Below are 20,759 nucleotides of genomic sequence, written 5' to 3'. Positions count from 1 at the left end.
CTCTATGCAAAAGAATAAATGGACACAAATCAGACATCAAGAATTATAATGTTCAAAAACCAGTAGGAGAGCATTGCCATCTGCCTGGACACTCAAAAACAGACTTAAAAGTCGCGATTCTTCAACAAAAAAACTTCAAAAACAGACTTCAACGAGAAACTGCAGAACTGGAATTAATTTGCAAACTGGACATCATCAAATTAGGCCTGAATAAAGACTGGGAGTGGATGGGTCACTACAAAAAGTAATTTTCCCTCTGCTGATACTCCCACCTTCTTGTCAACTGTTGGAAATGGCCGATGTCCACCTTGATTGCATTGGCCTCATTAGCACTATAAAAGTAATTTTCCCTCTCTTGATATTCACTCCTTTTTGTCAACTGTTGAGAATAGGTCACTTCCACCTTAGTTGAATTGACCTAATTAGCACTGACCCCCCCCACTTGGTAAGACAACTCCCATCTTTTCATGTGCTCTGTGTATATATATATATGTGTATATATACTGTTTACTGTATTTTTCACTCCATGCATCTGATGAAGTGGGTTTTAGCCCACGAAAGCTTACGCCCAAATAAATTTGTTAGTCTCTAAGGTGCCACAAGGTCGCCTCGTAGTTTTTGCTGATACAGACTAACACAGCTACCACTCTGAAACCTTAGAGAGAGAGGCATTATATCCCAATTTCCAGGGATGGCTGCCTGCACTGGGGATAGTACAATTGGAATCTTGAAGATTCCCAACCTTTCATGCCCTCTCAGCCTTTCTTCTGAATTTCATAAGCATGATTTATCACAGTTCAGATAACTCGGCTTCGTGTCTTCTACGGTATCCTTACCTCCTATCTACTGCCATTTCTGCTTGTGGCTACTAGACAATTTAGTTCCTTCCCCTTTCCTATTGTTCCAAGCAGTGGTTTGTTCAAAGTATTACCTTTTTTAAATTGGGTGGTAAGAAAATGGACCATTGACTCCTGAGTGCCTGGCCCTTTTGGTCTGACTTCTGCTGTATGCCTTCTGAAATTAGGAGTGACTATGCATCTTGGATACAACCCTGGCCCCTTTGGAGTCCATGGAAAAAACGCTCGTTGATTTTAGTGGACCAAAATTTTACTAGTTATGTTTTACATACTGTCTTCCCAGGCAGCTGCTTAGGGATCAGTTCTATAATAAATTCCTTCCTCCTTTGATTTTAATATCTTGTTTTGAATTTGAATCTACTCATCAGAGGTTTGTTACTGCTTAATTAGTCCATACATTTCAACGGAATCTATGTTAACAGTATGTAAGCCAGTCTATATGTCTCCATTACCATCACTACAGTTCAAGGTCTCAATATTTCCGTATTTTTTTTTTTAGTGTTTTATAATTTGAGCCAAAAAACTTGCTTCAGGTTGAGTCTTGGCAAAACATGATATCAATTCCAGAAGTGATTTTTTTTCAAATAACATCTGAAAGACAAAACAGTTCTGGTTGAGCCAATTTAAAGTCACGAGAGAGTCAATAATATTCGTTGTCATATATTTTTCTCTATTTTAATTTAATAAAACAGCTACAAGAATTACCAAGATGTGCACATCCTAACTGAACAAGCACATGCTTATGTTTGCTATAACCTTTGTCCTCCCCCCCGCATCCCGTCTCTTCCCATTTGCCATTCTGCTCATTGTGAACTGTGTTCAGCTGCTCATTAAAATTTAGGTTGTGATCCTGCATACGTGTGCATGTGGTACAGTGTTACCCACATGAGTAGTCCCACTTAAATCAGTGGGACTGATTACGTGAATGATAATATGCATATGGATAAGAATTTTCAGTCCTGGAACCAAGCACTAAAACTTGTGCACTGTTCAGCAATCTGAGGTGAATGGGAGAATATTCATAAATGTGCAGTAGATCAGCTGTGCAAATCTCTGCAGGATCTGGGCCTTAGATTGTAAGTTCTTTGGGGCAGGGACCATTTCATCCTGTACCTTCTGTGAATTATCTAGCACAGTGGTTCTCTCCCTGCAGCTATGCAGAGGTCTTCCAGGGGGAACATCAACTCCTCTAGATATTTGCCTGGTTTTACAACAGGCTACATAAAAAGCACGAGCAAATTCAGTACAAACTAAAATTTCATGCAATGACTTTTTTTATACTGCTCTATATAGTATGCCCTGAAATGTAACTACAATATTTATATTCCAATTGATTTATTTTATAATTATATGATAAATAAAGTAAGCAATTTCTCAGTAATAGTGTGCTGTGACACTTTTTTGTATTTTTATGTCTGATTTTTGTAAGTAAGTAGTTTTTAAGTGAGGTGAAACTTGGGGTACTCAAAACAAATCACACTCCTGAAAGGGGCACAGTATTCTGGAAAGGTTGAGACACACTGACCTATCCCAATTTAGTAGTAGACAAATAAGACTTTCTGCATTATATAATTCATAAAATGACTTTTAAACCACACAGGCTTGCAAGAAAATGGTCCGCTCTTGCTTTTTAAAAATAAACTTACAACATTTGACTTTGTATTTGGATCTTGAGTGATAAAATATTTTGAGCAAAAATGTTGCTAGGAAAGTCAGGACATTAATTTACTAGCTATGCATTGTGTCCATAATGACCCAGTAGACCAGAACATCTTCAGAAGAGCTGTCACAATCTATCAAGTCAATGATCTGTGAAATATAAATTCTCTCTGGAAATTGTTATGAGCTATTAAGTAAATAATACCTGTTTTGTAAACTCAATATAGAGTTTATATTTATTAAATAAGATCAAACCGATATGGATAAAATGAGTCTCAAACTCTGAAACGTAAACTTGTTTGAGTGTAGAAAACAATGTGACTACATTTCCCCTCCCCACCCTCTCTTACATGCCTCTGGCAATGCCTGGTTTCAAATATGACCTGAAGCTGAATGCCAAAATCCCTTAAAACAACCTGTTTTCATATCATTTGTAGGCCAATTTTTAGACTAAAGGGTTCTGGATAAGTTAAAATAGACTCCAGCTGAGCATCCAACAAATTTGACCAAACCAGCGCAAAGTTACAAAACGTTTTAGGTTCCCTTCTTGCTAATAGCACCAACTTGTTTCCAGGTGCAACTGAAGATGTTGGGTTTTGATGTATTCTATGACCGCTATTACAGTGGCATAGGAGAGCCTCACCATCTTTATTGTAGTTATCCTCATAACACCCAGGAGGTAGGCCGATGCTATTTTCCCCATTTTACAGATGGGGAAACTGAGAGAGAGAGACTAAGTGACTTGCCTAAGGTCACACAGGCAGCGTTCCCTGTTTAAAAGAGGTGGAAACATGGTCTGGCATTAGAAAAACAAGAAAGGGAGTGGAGATATCAATTCCTAGTGCTCCTACAGGTTTGCTACATTATCAGTAAGATGGGGATAGCATCTTCCTCATAGAGGTGTTGAAATTCTCAACTTATTAGTGAATATAAAATTTTTTTAGAGTTCTTCCAATGGAGGTACCCTAGAGATGCCAAATGTTAATATTCTTGAGTTCATAACCATACCCAAAAGTATGCCATAGATTATGGACCAGCTCCTTAGCTGGTGTAAATTGATTTAGCTCCAAGAAAATTGATGAATCTATACCAGCTGATGACCTGGCTTTCGGTGTATTACAAAATGTCGGTAATATAAGGCCAGATCTATAGTTGGCCCTTGTGCAGGTTTGCAAAGGGGTGGCAGATTGAGGCACCAATCCCAATGGCAGTGCCTGTACATTCTCATGCCAGATGACTCTAGGAAATATTGTGACTCCCAATTGTTACTGATTGCAGCCACAGCTTGTACTTCAGTATTGGTACACGGATGTGCTGGGCCTTGTGCTTTTTAGGAGCCAAATGTTTAGCGGGGCCGAAAGAGAGAAGGAGGTGAGTGTGTATTTGTAGTGTGTTAAATGGGAACTTTATAATACATTGGCATGGAGCTGGGGATAAAAGTGCATAGTTTACTATTATTCAGCTAGCCTTCTAGATAAGTAGTTTCTTTTCACACTGTATAAATATTTTGTCCTGCAGCCAACTCTTTTTGCAGCCTTTTCGTGAACATATCAGGTGGCACCATCACTTTGAAAAATAAATCACCATGTCCTCCCGTCCACAATGGATAATTACCATCATGTAGCTTGGACTCCATTTAGAACATGACTGATTACAGCCAAAATTGTATAGTACGACTCATCAGTTGATAATTAGATCTCCCCAATACAGTACCTAAGTCATGTCATTATAATCTATAATGATAAAGGATAGAATTACTGATTTCATACTTAAAAAAAAAACACTCGCTGCAGTTTTCTAATATATTCATAATGAGATTGATAAGGTTTGTTTTTTGTATTGACGTGCATTCTCACAAATTTTACTCATATGTGGATTCCTGCCATCTTTAATTGATTTCCTCATTTCAGCTTCAACTTATTGTCTCTTTTCACACACACACACAGACACACACACCCCTCCCACCAATAAACAAAGATTAAAAAAGGTAGATATATCTTTTGGGTTCCTGAGGTTGAGATGGCTTTAATGATGTATTAAGACAATATGCCTTGCAATGGGAGATCTGCCAAGTGGGAGAAGTGATGCCAAGTATAGAGGAACAAATGCTGTAGATACTGAGTCAAAGGTATTTGGTAAACATTAGTGATGAGCTCACCTCTGGATTTAGGCTTAAATCAATATTAACATCTGTCATAAATATAAAGGGAAGGCTAACCACCTTTAAATCCCTCCTGGCCAGAGGAAAAACCCTTTCACCTGTAAAGGTTTAAGAAGCTAAGATAACCTCGCTGGCACCTGACCAAAATGGCCAATGAGGAGACAAGATACTTTCAAAGCTGGAGCGGAGGAGGGGACAAATTGTTCTGTGTGTGTGTGTGATGCTTCTGCTGGGACCAGAGCAGGAATGCAGGTCAGAACTCCTGTAAAGAGTTAGTAAGCAATCTAGTTAGATATATGTTAGATTCTGTTTTGTTTAAATGGCTGATAAAATAAGTTGTGCTGAATGGGATGTATATTCCTGTTTTTGTGTCTTTTTGTAACTTAAGGTTTTGCCTAGAGGGATTCTCTATGTTTTGAATCTGAGTACTCTGTAAGGTATTTCTCTTCCTGATTTTACAGAGGTTTTTCTTTTACTTTTTCTTCAATTAAAATTCTCTTTTAAGAACCTGATTGCTTTTTCCTTGTTCTTAAGATCCAACAGTTTGGGTCTGTGTTCACCTATGCAAACTGGTGAGGATTTTTATCAAGCCTTCTTCAGGAAAGGGGGTGTAGGGCTTGGGGGGATATTTTGGGGGGAAGACATCTCCAAGTGGGCTTTTTCCCTGTTCTTTGTTTAACACGCTTGGTGGTGGCAGCATAAGGTCCAAGGACAAAAGGTAAAAGTTTGTACCTTGGGGAAGTTTTAACCTAAGCTGGTAAGAATAAGCTTAGGGGGTCTTTCCTGCAGGCCCCCACATCTGTACCCTAGAGTTCAGAGTGGGGAAGGAACCTTGACAACATCAGTGGGAGATTTTTGCATTTTTCAGTGGAAGCAGAATAGGACACTATGGCCAACATTTAGGTACACTGTTAAGTTTACTGCAGTAGTCATCCCTCTGATTTCACTGAACACCCTAAATTTTTAAGGGTGTTTGAAATCTGGATTTAGGCTTGAATCTAAATTTTTCAAATGACCTCATCTCTGCTTTTAAAAAAAAGCGGGGTGGGGCCGGGAGAAGGAGGGCAGTTTACTAAATGATATTTCTGTACTTGTATTGCATCATTTACAAAACTTTCAAACCCGTGAATATTTAAGGACCTCATCAATTTTACACTGTCTGTATAATGAATATAAATTATTCATCTATTCACATCAAGTACAAAGAAATGCATATTTCATCCCGACACAATAATTTCACCTTTACCCCGGCTTGATTTCTATTGGGCTATTCAGAGTAGAAATGTTACACATATGCATGAGTCTCTGCAAGATCGTGGCCTTTGTGTATGACCACATATGTTGCCTTCTGTTTCTCTTTGTAGGTTAGAAAGAACAAAAGTGTCCTTCTATAGCTGACAACTAGCAAAATCTCCCTATAGTTTAAGCAGAAAAGACGTGGTTTTGGAGGCGTGCGGCCAGTAGGAAAAACTATGTTTATAAGTAAACTTCAAATATAAGCCCAACACAAAATCCACACAAAACACATTTAAATGATTTATGTACACATTAGTAATACTTTAATCAGTCTCAATTGCCAATCTAAGTTCATAATTTCACCATAAATCAATAACATTATATACTTTTTGATTTAAATAACATATTCAATATTATTCTCTAGAAAAACTCATTATACTTCTGTCAGTTGATACATTTAATAACTGATATTTCCCACCTAAATATAATTCTTAACAGAAAATATTTTTATACTGAATTCAGGATAACAATATTTATTAACAGAATCAATTGGTCAGAGTTAAGCTGGTTGTGTAATGAAGGGATATTAATTTCTTTGTACTCAATGTGAATAAAAATGAATAATTTATATTTCCTATGAGGGCAGAGTAAAATTTCTGATATCCTTTAAGTATTTACTTATTTGCTTTTAAGTGCTTTGGTTTTATAAATGATATAATGACCTAACTGATGTGTGCTGCAATGTAGATGAGGTTATTTGCAAAATTTGGATCTACATTCAAGTCCAGATTTCAAACATCCTGAAAGTTTTAGTATATTCAAACTTGGAAAGTCGGTTTGGATCTAGTGAACCAGTTATTGGTCACATGCTTAAGGAATTGAAAGGTAAAATTTATTCCACATTTGTGGGCTAGTGACTTTTCATATCTAGTGCCTACTCTGGTGTGTTAAGGTTTATTTTTCGTAGGGTTCACCCTGCTTGCTTAGTGCATCACAACTGCTACTAGTAGCTTTTCTATTCGACCGGCTATCCAAGGGCAAAGAGTATCATTTTGGGTATCACTTTAAGCTTTGTGCTTACTGTGCTTTTAAAAGAAATGAAAGCTTAAGAAGGGGTGGTGATTTAGAGGTTTGTTGACTTGTGAGGTAGCAGGTCGGCCTCTGGCAAGCAAGCAGGTAACTAGCCCTATGGCTACTCTGAAATAAGACAATGATTTTGAGAGAGAGCCAGGTAGAAAGCATATACTCTGTCTGTTCTTTCCTCCAGTTGGCTCTAGTGATTTCATTTTCTTTTCTAACCACCTTTCAACCCAAAAGAGATGAATGAAGGCTCCCAGGAGTTAAACTGGATAGTCACAGAACTCCCTATGGCTGCACACTGGTCCACAGGTATGAAGAACTGTGAGCATATGTCCTTACACTGGCTGCGGGATGTGAAAAAACTATCCTCAAAATGGCTTAGTCCTTTTAACTTCCCTTTTATTCCCTTTGTTGTTTTTTCATTTGGTGTGTGGGATGCAAGCCACATGGGAGCCACTCTGGGGAAAGTTATGGTATCCTTCCCTAGATAAGTCTTTGTGAGCCAGGCTAGGAAAGTGAGGACTGTGGTTGATGAGGCTGTGAGAAGAGTCGGGGACCCCTTACATCTGGCACTTTCCCTCACTTTCCCTCAGTAGGCAGACTAGTAAGGAAATCCGTGGAGAAGTTAACATGCTGAAATTAGGGTTGATGGAACCATGTGTCAGGAGAGGCTGTCAATCTTGGTTTAAGAGGCTTGTTTTTCTTTTTAAAGTAATATGGGCTGGAATTCAGCTCTGAAAATTCTTCATGGGGCTTCCTGTTTCAATTCAGAGGGTGTTTTTCTTGGCACATGTGTTTTGGGTCAGTGAAAAAACGAGATCGCTGTAATCCATTGGAAATAAATGTATGCAGCTTGTACAACCCTGGAAATTATGTGGACTGATTCACAAGTCCTTTTTCACTCACTAGGTTTCTCTTAAAGTTACTCACCAGGGTGCCATGTGGAATGCCTGACTGGGAGAAATCTGGAGACTCCTAGGAGTTAAAACCGTCATTAAGTCAGTGTAAGATGTAACTTTACAACCATTCTGTCACTGGAAACGTTCCTTGTTAACCAGCCTTTGTCAGGCTAAATTATTCAATGCAGCACAACTGCAGTGTTTGATTCTGGTTCTCCACTTATGTTGCCAGATGATACTAAAAAGGACTCTTAGTATTTTTCATAGCCCTGTTGGTGTGCATCTGTTTAAACCAGAGGAGCACTTTCATTGGGAGATGATAGTCTCCGAGACATTTCATCCTGGCTTTTCTCTCTTCCTCTGTGTTGCCAGTCCTGGATTTTACATAACAGCCCCAAATGGCAGTGCTGTTAAATAAACTCAAAGGATTTTAACGTGTTTTCCTGTACTTTTCTCCTGTGCAAGTCAAAACAAGTCATCTGACTGACTTTAGCATGTGTCACTGGACTGGGAGAACCAAACTTCCTTTGGTTTAAGTACTGTAGATTCTATGGAGACAAGCTGGATTTCAAACTCAGGCACGGACAACCATAGGCCAGCATCTGAACATCATAATTTAATACTGAACAGTGCCTGCCTTGTTAGAAAGAATGAACTATCACTGTGTAATATGAACCACATATTGGATTCCTTATGTTATTCCTGGGATTTACAGTCTTGGCTAACTAGTAACAGCAATAATAAAACTTGCATGTATAATATGAGTCAGTTATACCTCTGCAACATGTTTTTTACATCGTGATAATGTTTTTGCTGTGCATGGTGTATATGGAAATAATAAAGTTGACATCAGGTAGGCAATTAAAAAAAAATCTAATGGTAACTTCATTCACTGAAGCAGCAAATCTAACATGTTGATGGGAATCAGATGAAACAGATGGTACTTATTCTCCAGCAAGAAGTCCATTTTGTAATAACCACTCCTAAAGGTAGAATGCAGAATTAACAAAACCATGTGCCTACCAAAGGGCCTGAGCTCCCACGGAACTCAACAGGAGACTTTCCATTGACCTCAGTGAGAGTTGGGATGAGCCCTAATTGAAAGGAGACTTACAAAATGGTCTGAAAAATCCGCGCTCCCTGAATACACAACAATTCCTTCACTGTCACCACTATAGTGTACAGTACTTCTTGCTTATCTAGTCTTTCCTGAGTCCTAAATCCTCGCCTCACAGTCCCAGAGGAGGCCTGAAACCCCATACGACTGGCTTTGAGTTTTGAAAGAGTGCAATCTGCTGGCAAAGGAAAGGCAAAAATCAAAATGATCTTAATTAAGTAATATTTCTGATTGGCGATGACATATTAGTTATTTACATTTCAATAGCAACTAGAAGCCCCAACAAAGATCAGGGCTCCATTGTGCTAGGTGCTATACAAACACGTAGTAAAACAGTCCCTGCCCTGAAGAGCTTATATATTCTGAGGAGACAAGATTGAGGAGTGTGGGCTTGTCCCTGTTTGACAGGTGGGAAGCTGAGCTACAGAGAAGTGACTTGTACATGCTCTCACAGGATGTCTGTGGCACAGCTGGGAGCCTAGGCCAGTGTCTTAGCCACAAGGCCACCCTTCCATTGTGGCACTCAAGCTTATCTTTCAACAGCCTGCAAAGCATTTTCCTCTATATAATGATGTGATCTTCCCTTGCAAGATGCCCATCACTATTAGATGGGTAGGACCCACTTTCCTACTCCACCTGAGTTAATATATAATGTGCCATTTGTATCCATACCACAAATTAGATGTGTCTAGAGGAAGAAGGGACTGTGCAATTTTTAGCTTATTCCCAAAGTTGTCTTTTTAAATGGTGGGGCAGGGGGGAGCTGCCACTTCCTATGAAAACATAGTCTCCACATTGGGTGCCCCTCCTTTTCAACCTCCTTTGCCATCTAATGTAGAAATTAATTTTGGTGCGCTGTTTCCCTTTCTGCTGCTAGTAGTGTTAAATCTTTTAACAGCAGATCTGTCAGCTTCACTAGTGGCATGGTATTTGATCAGACTGGAGCTCACCAGTGCCCACTTAAGGAAAAGCCCGAAGTTACCATTCTATACCTCAGCTCTCCTCCATTTGCTATTGATACCAAGGTGTAACGTACTACCAAGGCCATTGTTCCAGACATGAGCTGCTTAGTTTCCTTTCTTTGCTGGGAGGAACTTGAAAATGACTCTGAGCAACATTGCCAGCTATCATACAGCTGATTTCCCTTATAATTGATGGGGTGAGACTAACATTGTGGTCTTATTCCAAATGCCTCATGTTGTGTCAATGATATTAATAAAGCACCAGTTGTGCCTCCAGAAATACTGCTAAGCTCAGTGGCGTAAAGCAGCTTCTGTAATAACTTCTTCCTAGAGAGTGATGGCTCACGGAGCCCCAGTTCAATTAGCTCACAGGCTAAGAAACAGGAAAAAGCCATCCCCTATGTATTCACTCTGTGCCGTCTCACAAGTTCCCCTGATTTTTGGAGACTCTCTGATTTGCTTTATTTCTAATGTTTTAATTCACTGGAACCTTGACAGCAATAGGTCAGCGAACGTTTTTTATATTCAGACAAAAACGGTACTGCATAGAAGGAGCAAATATGTACAATGTAGTTAATGTGTGAAATTAGAGGGACGTTCTTCTTTTAAAGATTAATTCCAAATGGGTGTGTATAACCTGCAAGATCAAAAACACTGCAAAATAGAAAGCACTTGCATCATACAAAAAAGAGAAAAAGTTTAATACAACTTTAAAGCACAACCCTGATATAAAAGATGATAAAAATGGGAGGGAGAATTGGCTTTAATTTTAACTATCTGAACTGATTGAGAAGTGAATCTGCTTATCTGTTTGTTTTCCTACACCCCGTGGGTTTCTCTCCTCACTATCACAGCTGGGTTAAAAGCTGCTGCTGCAAAAGCTGCAAGCAGGCAGCAGAGAGCAGTACTGAGCTGTCAGTCTGTGAAGGAAATGGTTGTCAAAAGGGCAACACTTGGCCCAGAGAAGAAGCCAAGATCCAGAAGAGACGGCTAATCTTCACCTCTTCTCCTATTTAGTAATTGGTCTCTTTTTTTTTATTTCTTCTTCTGTTCCTGGTGAATACATGCACAAGAGAGAGCTAAAACAATGGTACAACTTGCCAATGGTCTCCCTGTGCTCTCAGGTTGCTCCTTTCAGTATAAAATAATGTTATGCTTTAATAGGGTTATTCTCTGGCAAAAACTTTCAGAGCATTGCAAATAGGAGGATACTCAAGCATGTAAAAAGAAAAAAAGTGTATTTTAATTAAAAGTTAGAAAGAATGACTTGTAAGTGATATTTATCTGATTTATTGGAGTATGCACAACGGACGTCATTAACTAGTAAGATTGCTGTCTTTTAGATGAAGGTTTTTTTGAAGTGGAAATGCTATATGTTAGCTGTTTTTAATAAGAGGTTTGTTTTCCTTAATGAAACAAACTTTCAGGGGGTGGCGCACAGTTTGGAATATGTACTGCACATTTCATTGAGATGTTGAGTGCTAACTCAGTGCATTTGAGATGGATGGATGGATCATGTGATATAACAAAAATAGAGTTCCTTTTTTCAGGAAGGGAAGTTGGGCTCTTTTTCCTAAGAAAAATCAATTTTCGTTTAGGTTTCTCTCCCACCTCCCCAATCCAGCCCACTTCTGTTGCTCTCTGTTTGCTATAGTGGACCCAGAGCTCGGTACAGTTCTGCACACTTGGCAGTGAGGCACAGATACTGAACTAATGAAGTAAGGAGATTGCTGAGACACTGTGAAGATGCTTATATTCCGCCTCTCTGCACTGAATTTGCTCTGTGGATAAATTGTCCTTATGAGGAATTATTTTACATGGCTCCTTTGGCACCTGCTCCCTTGTCACTGGTGATCTTCTTGCAATGTACCAAAAACACATCTCAATGTTAAGCACACAGATTCCAGGCAGTTATGGTGGGCTTATCCTGATGATCCCTGCAGACACATCAGGTTGCACATAGCTTTACTGAAAATCGTCCGGATGCCCAGGTCAACTTCAGGATTATACTGCTGTCTTTGCTGTTGTCAGGGGGATTGGAAGCCTCTGTAGAAGTGCCCCACAGGGCTCACTCCTCTTTATTTCTAATATTTGCTAACTGCTTTGGGATGTACTGCTTTGCAGAAAGGGAACGTCGGAGATCTGAAGGTGAGCTTTTTTTTATTACCCAACTGCTCTCAACCCAAGTTTGTCTGAAAAGCTAAGATGGGCGGCAGTTCCTCCTCCCTAATTCTCCCAGGCAGGATATAAGAATATCAGATCAGCGTAAGTGGGGCCATCATTTTTTAATTATTACTATTACTTATATTGTATCAGGTTCAGAGCCTGTGATATACAAACACATAGGTGAACACAGTCTCCAATTTAGAGTTACTTTTCACGCTGGGTAGCTATTTCCCTTCTTAATAGCTGTACTCTCATATAGTGAAAGCCTATCTTTCTTAAGATAACCCTTGACTCCAGGCCTGGGTTTAAGGGTATAGACTCTATAGTCCCTTAGCAAAAGCCCTAACTTCTGGAGTTGTGCAATAATCTCAGCATTTCTGCTTTTGTTAGATAAAGTTTCTTGATTGTAAAGGAAGTGTGAAACAAGAGTAACCAATGCAGGATATTTGCCTTGGTCTGCAGCCAGCCTGAAACAGTTGCTCTGTGAGGTCTAATCAGCCCTATTCATCTCCATAATATGTTAACTCCAGGACCCACTGCTCTGGGGGCCTCGTCAGCACCCCTCCAGAAGTAGACTCTGTGTGTGACAGGAAAAGAAGAGTGAGTGGTCCACCCATCCAAGCAGATATACCTAGCAATATGTTCTAGGGACCCTCTCCTGACCTACTGGTCTGGCTATCAGTTGCTGTTTTGGTGCTAAGGAGGGCAAAATGCCACAACTCAGGAGGACAGTCATCTAACATGCCTTCCCCTTGTTTTGTGCTCATATCCTCTTGTGCATGTCTGTGCTGCAAACTAGTATACCTAAATCTGACAGTCATAGTCTTCAGTACAATGAAATGATACAAGACAGCTTGTCTGAGCTCGCCATGACTCAGTACCTTCAGAACAAGGTACATACAGTTAGCCACAGTTTATATTTATATTTAAACTAATAAATTAGTTTAAATATAAACTATATTTAAATATATAAATATTGGTCCTGCTTTGAGCAGGGGGTTGGACTAGATGACCTCCTGAGGTCCCTTCCAACCCTGATATTCTATGATAATATGGTATCCTGCTATATTCAGTTTGAGAATTAACATATATAATCTCCTAGGATCCACAAACCAGAGCAAGAGCCTGCAACTCTTTAAAATGAATTATTGATAGTTTGAGCTCCATATTAATTAATAATATTTTACACTGTACATATATGAGGAGAGATGAGATACAAAAGAAACTTTTCGTAAAGCTTTCACCTATTTAGGTTTTCAAAAATCAGTAAGGCTTTACTCAGACACAGTGCATATTATCTCTCTTACGCTTCTGCAAGCAACAAGCAATCCTACTGTTGACGTTGTTCAAGCATTTTGAAAACGAACATTAAGTACACCCAGAATTCTGTGGTAACGCATTTTTTTAAAACTTTCCAGGGAATTTTTCTGCAGGTCAAGGGTAATATGCATTGACTATCACAGCTTGATTTCCAATGTGGTTTTCTGTAACAGCGAAGAATTTTATTGAGCACAATTAAACAGGAGTAAACCTAAGCCTTCAAGGAAGATTAACCTCAGCTTCAAGACAAGTGTGTGCAGCTGAGAACATGCCAATTATAGGTGTATAACTGTAAAAAAGTGTGTGTGTGTATGTGCTGCACTGTGGATGAGATGGGGAGTGGGAGAGAATACACAGCACAGAAAGCTTCAGAAACTGAATACAATTTTATTGCATAGAGTCCGAAAGAGTCACTTACAGTAATGTTTCCTGGTGCCGCTTTAGCTTCCCTGTGCAGGGCTCTCCTTAGTACAGATTTCTTCTGAACTGTGACTGGCCCTGAACCTGTTTATGGCTTGGCTTCTTGGACTGTCTAACAGCGTACCTGATAAAGGGGAAACAGTCTCCCAGTCACATTAAAGGGTCCAGTTGTCACTTCATACCCTACATACTGCATGCTCTTACTCTTGTACCTCAGTGGCATTTTAGGGTCTGATTATATTATGCCCCACTCTCCTCCACGGAAAGGTAATGCCTTGCAGAACCTGACAGCTAACTGCATTTCCCGTCCTTCACTGACTGGATTGCAGAGAGAAGTACTGGGAGAATGGAAAATGAAATAAACAGTGTTCTAGATGTGGTGCTCTGTGGAGAACAAAAATGATCAGGAATAAATCCCTTAGAAACAATAGTAAATACTATGCTTGTAACACAAGGAACGTTCTTTGTAAGAGAAATCATCAGTAATAGAAAAGATCAGAATCGGCTGCAATTTATGACAAAATCAGAACAGAAAAATGTTTGCTCTCTTGGCCTCCAAATTTGCTTTGTCAAAACAGGAGTTGAATTATAAATCTGATATAGCAATATAGAGAGAGATAAATATATTGTTAACACATTTTGAATGATCAGTTAACTTTGAGACAAATCTTAACTTGTGTAACAAAGATTATTGTCCTTGTTTACAATAAGAGCCCAACCAAATTCCATTGAAGTCAATGGAAAGACTCCCTTGGACTTCAAAGCACTATAGATCGACTGCTCCCTCTTCTCACTTTGTGTCAAGGTTTCAGGATAAAATTTTCAGAAGTACCTAAGTGATTTAGGGGCTTAAATCGAGTTTTGAAAAGGGATTTAGGCCTAGTCTACAAATAGTTTTTGTATTCATTTCACTGTTTCAGCTAAGGATGTGATATTTTACTGGAAGAGCTAAATGGGTATAATCCCTATTGTTGACACAGTTATATTAATAGGTTTCAGAGTATCAGCCGTGTTAGTCTGTATCTGCAAAAAGAACAGGAGTACTTGTGGCACCTTAGAGGCTAACAAATTTATTAGAGCATAAGCTTTCGTTGGCTACAGCCCACTTCATCGGATGCATAGAACGGAACATATAGTAAGAAGATATATATATATATATATATATATACACACACATACACACTCACATACAGTTATATTAATGTAATGATGCCTTAGACATTATAGCTTTTCCCTCTAAATTTACAGGAATAAACTATACCAGTATAACCATCTTTATCCCAATATACCTTCATCCACACTGAGATTGTATAACTTTAACTATACCAGCTTCAAAAAGATATAGTTAAAGCACTGCTCAATGCACCATGAAACCAACCATATATCCTTGAGATACATCAGTGATACTTTCATCTGCTGGATAGATTACCCAAACTCCCTCATAGATTTCAGCCACCACCCATCCATTAAGCTGGCTCTAGAACACTCCAACACCAGCATCAATATCCTGGACATCATGATCAGCTTCAGCAATTGAAGTCTGCGGACAACTATATGTAAGAAACCCCTGGATCATCACTGCTTACATCCACAGATCCAGCAACCTCGCCAGTTATATCACAAAATCTGTTATTCAAAGCAAGGCGCTCAGATACCACAGAATTTGCTCCAAGGAGAAATTCCAGTATACACACCTAAACATGCTTAGAACTGCCTTCACTAAATAGGGACACTCCACCAGAGAAGTAAATTTGCATCATGGAACAGGCCACCCAAATACTTAGGGAGAACCTGCTTCAATAAAGAAAAGAAATCCTCTGACTACTCATCTCTAGTTGTCACTTGCCACTCCTCACTATACCCCATATGTAGTATCATTAAACAACCTTATTCAGTGGGGACCACATCCTGAAATAAATCTTTCCAGAATCTTCTCTTCTGGCCTTCGAACAACCACCCCACCTTGCCACTTTCATCATCTGAAGAAAGATCCCTACAGAACAGGACACACCAACTCAAAGTGGCACCAGACCCTGCCAGAACAATAGATGCAAAACCTGCAGACATCTCTCCACTGCTACAGTGATCAATACCACCTTCCCTATGACACTTCTTTCAAGATTCCTGGTTCCTAAATATGTCTGTCACTATACATGGTGTACCTCAGGTAGTGCATCAAATTCCCCAACAACAATGGTGGGTGAAACCAGACAATCACTACTTTCTTGATTAACACACACACACACACACACACACACACTAACACACACACACACTAGCACACACACACACAAAAAACCCTTATCACCCATGGGCAAACTCTTTTTACGCAGCAATCACTCCATAACTGACCTGTCAGTCCTCATTCTGAAAGGAAACCTGAACACCTCTAAAAGACAAGCCTGGGAAACTTAAATTCATAACTCTGCTGGACACTGGAAACCATAGACTTAACAGGGACACTGGGTTTATGACTCATTACAACAATTTGTAACACCACCCTACTGCCTGCTAAAAATTTTCACTTCATTTTTAGTGATTTCCTACAGCATGTGTGAATCCCTTATGCTTAAGAATCTGTCCCACCTTATATTTATGTTGGACTCTCTAGTTACCTTCTGCAGACCTGAGGAGGATCTTTGTGAAGCTGAAAAGCTTGTCACTTCTGCCAACAGAAGTTGGTCTAGTAAAAGATATTACCTCACCTTTTCTCTGTCAAAGAATTACTTCATTGCATTAACAATGCTTGAATTATGAAATTTTTTTTGCAGTTTTGCCAAACTACAATTAGTGAAAAGCTATTTAAATATTTTATAGCTGTGCTGTGTTACACAGTAATTGTGTACTTAATAATATATGGTGTACAACATTACTTATGAGAGAAGTTAATTTGTTTCTTAAAGAAGTTTTTAAAATTAGCTAAAATACTTCATATCCTGTGTTTATTATTTCATCATAATACTCACATCTTTAAATTACATGTTTTAATTAACTACAGTATTAAAATACTGGGCACTTGAACCAAGTTAAAATGTCACTTTTTTGATGCAAACATGCTTAATATCCTTTTAAGGTGATTCATTACCCAGTCCTTGGGGGGGAAAAAAATCTTTCTTTGTGTCTCTTCGTTAGTGACTACAACACCAGGGTGCCAAGGGATACTCAGAAAAATGAGCTAATAAAATAAGAGTTAAATAAATTTACTTTCATCCCATTTCTGCGCACCATTCCAGATGTTAAAGGGAATCCTTTCAGATGAAGGATTCTTGTGGGGGCAGCTACTCTGGTGCCTCAAGATGTACAGTACAATGCAACTATAAACAATTTTGGAGGGTGCTTTAAAGCCCTAAGTCAGGAAAACACTTAAGCATGAGCTTAACTTTAAGTCAACTTGAAGTCAATAGGATTTAAGCCATTGCTTGAAGTTAAGCACATTCCTAAGTGTATTCCTGGCTAGGGATGAACTTAAAATACAGTCTTTAGTTAGGTTTCAGAGTAGCCGCCATGTTAGTCTTTAGTTAGGAACACACTTAGGAATGTGCTTAACTTCAAGCAACTGTTTAATCCCATTGACTTTAAATTGACTTAAAGTTAAGCTCATGCTTAAGTGTTTTCCTGAACTGGAGCCTAAAACAGCAACAGGACTTCATCGACCAGCTCCAGGAGCACAATACTTACTATTGGACCAAGTTATAATGTCGCATCTAAAGCCACCACTCTCCCCCTTGCTCTCAGTCTGTCCACCTCCCGCTCCTTCCCACCACCCTTCTTACTGCTATACCTCTCTTCCAAGTATTTCACAGCATGGAGCAGTGCTCTCTTCTTTTTGTTGAAGAGGTTTCCTCTTCTGAAAGTTGCAGAATTAAGTGGGATCCTCCTTCTGAGTTCACTTAGTTTAGGGGCCCATTTTAAGATTACATCTTTTAGTGTGCTCTCTTTTGAGAACTGTCACACTGGACAGAGAACACACTTTTCCACCGCCAGTCCTTTCCGTCCTTGTAGGTAGGTATAAGGAAACAGTAATTTGCATCCAACAAACTTCTGATAGCATTATTTGTTTGAAAATACTTTATCTAAAATTATAATTAAATTGAGACACATCAAGAATTTTAACTAGCTATCACACACTTCTCTATAAAAGAAAAGGCAGGAAAGGTGTAATTTTTCTTAAAACAATTTTATATTATGTGAATAATAAAAAATTCTAAATTGGGAAAATGGCTATTACATGTTAATAATTAAATCTAGTATTTCACAATTTGCATATTCAATCTAAAAAGCAACTCAAAACAAGCCAGGTCACTGACTGAAAAATTTATTTTTGACTTGCGTATAAAAATACTGATTTTTCAAAAAAAGACTCCACACTTTGTTCTATTAGAAAAGACCAATAAATCAACAAGGAGCCCAAAGAATTCTACTCAAACTGATGAAACATAACATCATTTACCCCCTTCACAGATTCATTTCTTCAGAGGTCATTTTACAGATTGAGCAGCAGTAAGGTTATTTTAGAGTTTTTATTGTGTTTCAGATTCAACATTAGAAGGAAATCCCAGAAGAATTAGCCTATCTTGCAATTATAGCATGAAACGCTACCAGAATGCCTAGTAATAATAGCTTCCGACAATAATGGATGGTTATTGAAAGAGAATTCTATCTCCTGTAGAAATAGTGGGGAATCAATAAATTATTATTCTATAAATTATTAAATCTATAGACAAGATAACCATAAGTTGAGTTCCTTCTCATTAATTAATTAAATGAGGACATAAACTCATTGTTATTGTCTGTCTATTAATTTAATAATTTATTGAATAATGGATACTGCTAATACAAAGTTGAACAGGATGGCATCCATCTTCAATGCTATTTCCACACTAATGAGCTTGACACTACATTATTTACTCCACCCTTTTCTCAAATATCTATATTTAGCTTTGACCAGCAGAAGATTTTGTCTGGACTTGTAAATCAAGCACATAAGTTATTTCCAAAAACGTTGTGTTCCATCATAATGGATGCATCTTTTAAATTCATTTTAACTGTGATTCAGAACAAGAAGCCAACTGGATGCGTTAAATGGACCATGCTGACTAACCCAATTTAAAGCTCTAATCCTGTTATGGAGAGCTTGACAGATGTTTTCCTAAAGTATACTTAGTACATCACATTATGAGTCTAATAGTTGTTAGAAAGTGAGGTTAGGAGTAAATACAGGATTATATTCTTGCCTCAGTAAGTGATGTTGGGTAAGTCAGTTTAAACTCTTACCCCTTCCCAAAAAGTGGAAATCAGATGTATTTCTTAATTTTTTGAAGCTATTGGAGATCTGTTTGAAAAGCAGTACAAAAGTGCTAATCATTATTTCTAACAGGGAAAATGTGATGCCAGATGTATCTGTTTTTTTTTTTATACAACATTCTGATTAAACTGATTTTACTAGAAATATAAACTACCCTGTCTAGCAGAAGTAATTTAATGTTATTTACAGTGCTTCTGGAAACATCTCATTTTCTGGTCACGTCAATAACTCCATGAGGCTGTGGTGCTGTTCAGTCTTAACAATGATGTAAATCATTAAATACTAAACCAAAGGATGCAAACGCTCACTTGTCACAGTGACCCATGGCTCATGTTGTGCACAGCACAGAATGACTCCTGCAAGCCACATTGATTCTGTATTATCACATGCAACAAATGATCTTGAAGAATCACATTCAGTAGATAAATTACATAAGTGCATTTAATTTAATTCACATGCTTCTCTGCAATAAAGTATGGAGATGTCAAAAAACAAGTTACATTTGATTTTATGTTTCTTTTAGCTAAAATGATTAATCATAATGTTATTTTTACTGCTAGGTCATCGCCCACATGCAGTCACAAAGATCTCAAATGGAAAAGGAAGTTGGGAAAATTCACCAGAGAGAAAATTAACTGAGCTAAAACTAACTTGGATCTAAGCAAGTGAAAGGGATGGAGAACAACAAAGATCAAGCATCAGAGCTTAATTATTTAAATATGAGGACAAATTTTTATTTTTGTTTTTACGTAAGTAAATAGGGGCCTGTAAAGAAACTGCAGGGCAACAGTGATTTTATCATACAGTGGGAGTCAATAAGAACTAACAATCATCACCTCAGGTACTTGCAGTAATTCTGATATATTTCTATACTTGCACAAATAGGACCAAGGTTTCAGTTCAGCAAAGCATTAAAGCATGTGCTTCAGTCCATCCCTATTCAGCAAGGCAATTAAGCCTGTGCTTAACTTTATGTACGTGCTTTGGGACATAAGCATGGGCTTAAACGTTTTGCTGATTAGGGATGACTTGCTTGACTGGAATTCAAATTCTGAAGTCCTCATCCACACAAAACTCCTTGAAACTTTCTTGAGTACAGGCTTCAGAGTTGGACCCTCACAGTCCAATAGCAAATACTGTATTTTGAGTGGTGCCTACTGATATGCTCAGTGGTGGATGCTCACTTTGACAAAACTAACACAATGATTGCTTCAAGAGATTGCACCTAGAAGCAGAAATAAGGGGATTGATCCTGCAACCAGCTTGCATGTAAATCTCCCAGTGAAGTCAACTGGAGTTGTGCTAGTTACGGAATGTAGATTTGTACCTTAAATGGTCCCAATCCAGCTCCTATCGAAATCCATGGAAAGATTCCTATGGATTTAATGGGGAGTTGGAACAAGTCTGATAAGAGCACCAGAATGTGGCAGCAGAGAAAACGAAGCTATAGGGAAAGCAATTGTAGCATCATGGGTACCCAAAGGAATGAGGTGAGAATACATTGTCTAAAATAACCCAATCAAATGACATGCAGCCAAAGCCCTCACACACCAAGGGCTGCCTCTCCTAGACCTGGC

At 38.5% G+C, this 20,759-nt stretch overlaps 1 long non-coding RNA gene across 1 annotated transcript in view; it reads left to right on the top strand.

The window, feature by feature from the left end:
• LOC122464146 overlaps positions 1–20,377 on the top strand; it is a 395,100-nt gene extending 374,723 nt beyond the window's left edge. Inside the window, exon 4 of the long non-coding RNA XR_006288066.1 lies at positions 19,743–20,377. This is a non-coding gene — a long non-coding RNA (uncharacterized LOC122464146). The remainder of the gene's footprint in view (positions 1–19,742) is intronic.
• Positions 20,378–20,759: the final 382 nt, after the last annotated feature.

This window comes from Chelonia mydas, chromosome 1 (genome assembly GCF_015237465.2).
Source record: "Chelonia mydas isolate rCheMyd1 chromosome 1, rCheMyd1.pri.v2, whole genome shotgun sequence".
Classification (NCBI taxonomy): Eukaryota; Metazoa; Chordata; order Testudines; family Cheloniidae; genus Chelonia; species Chelonia mydas.
Note: the sequence above shows the minus strand (reverse complement) of the source record. Positions and strands in the feature narration are given on the sequence as shown.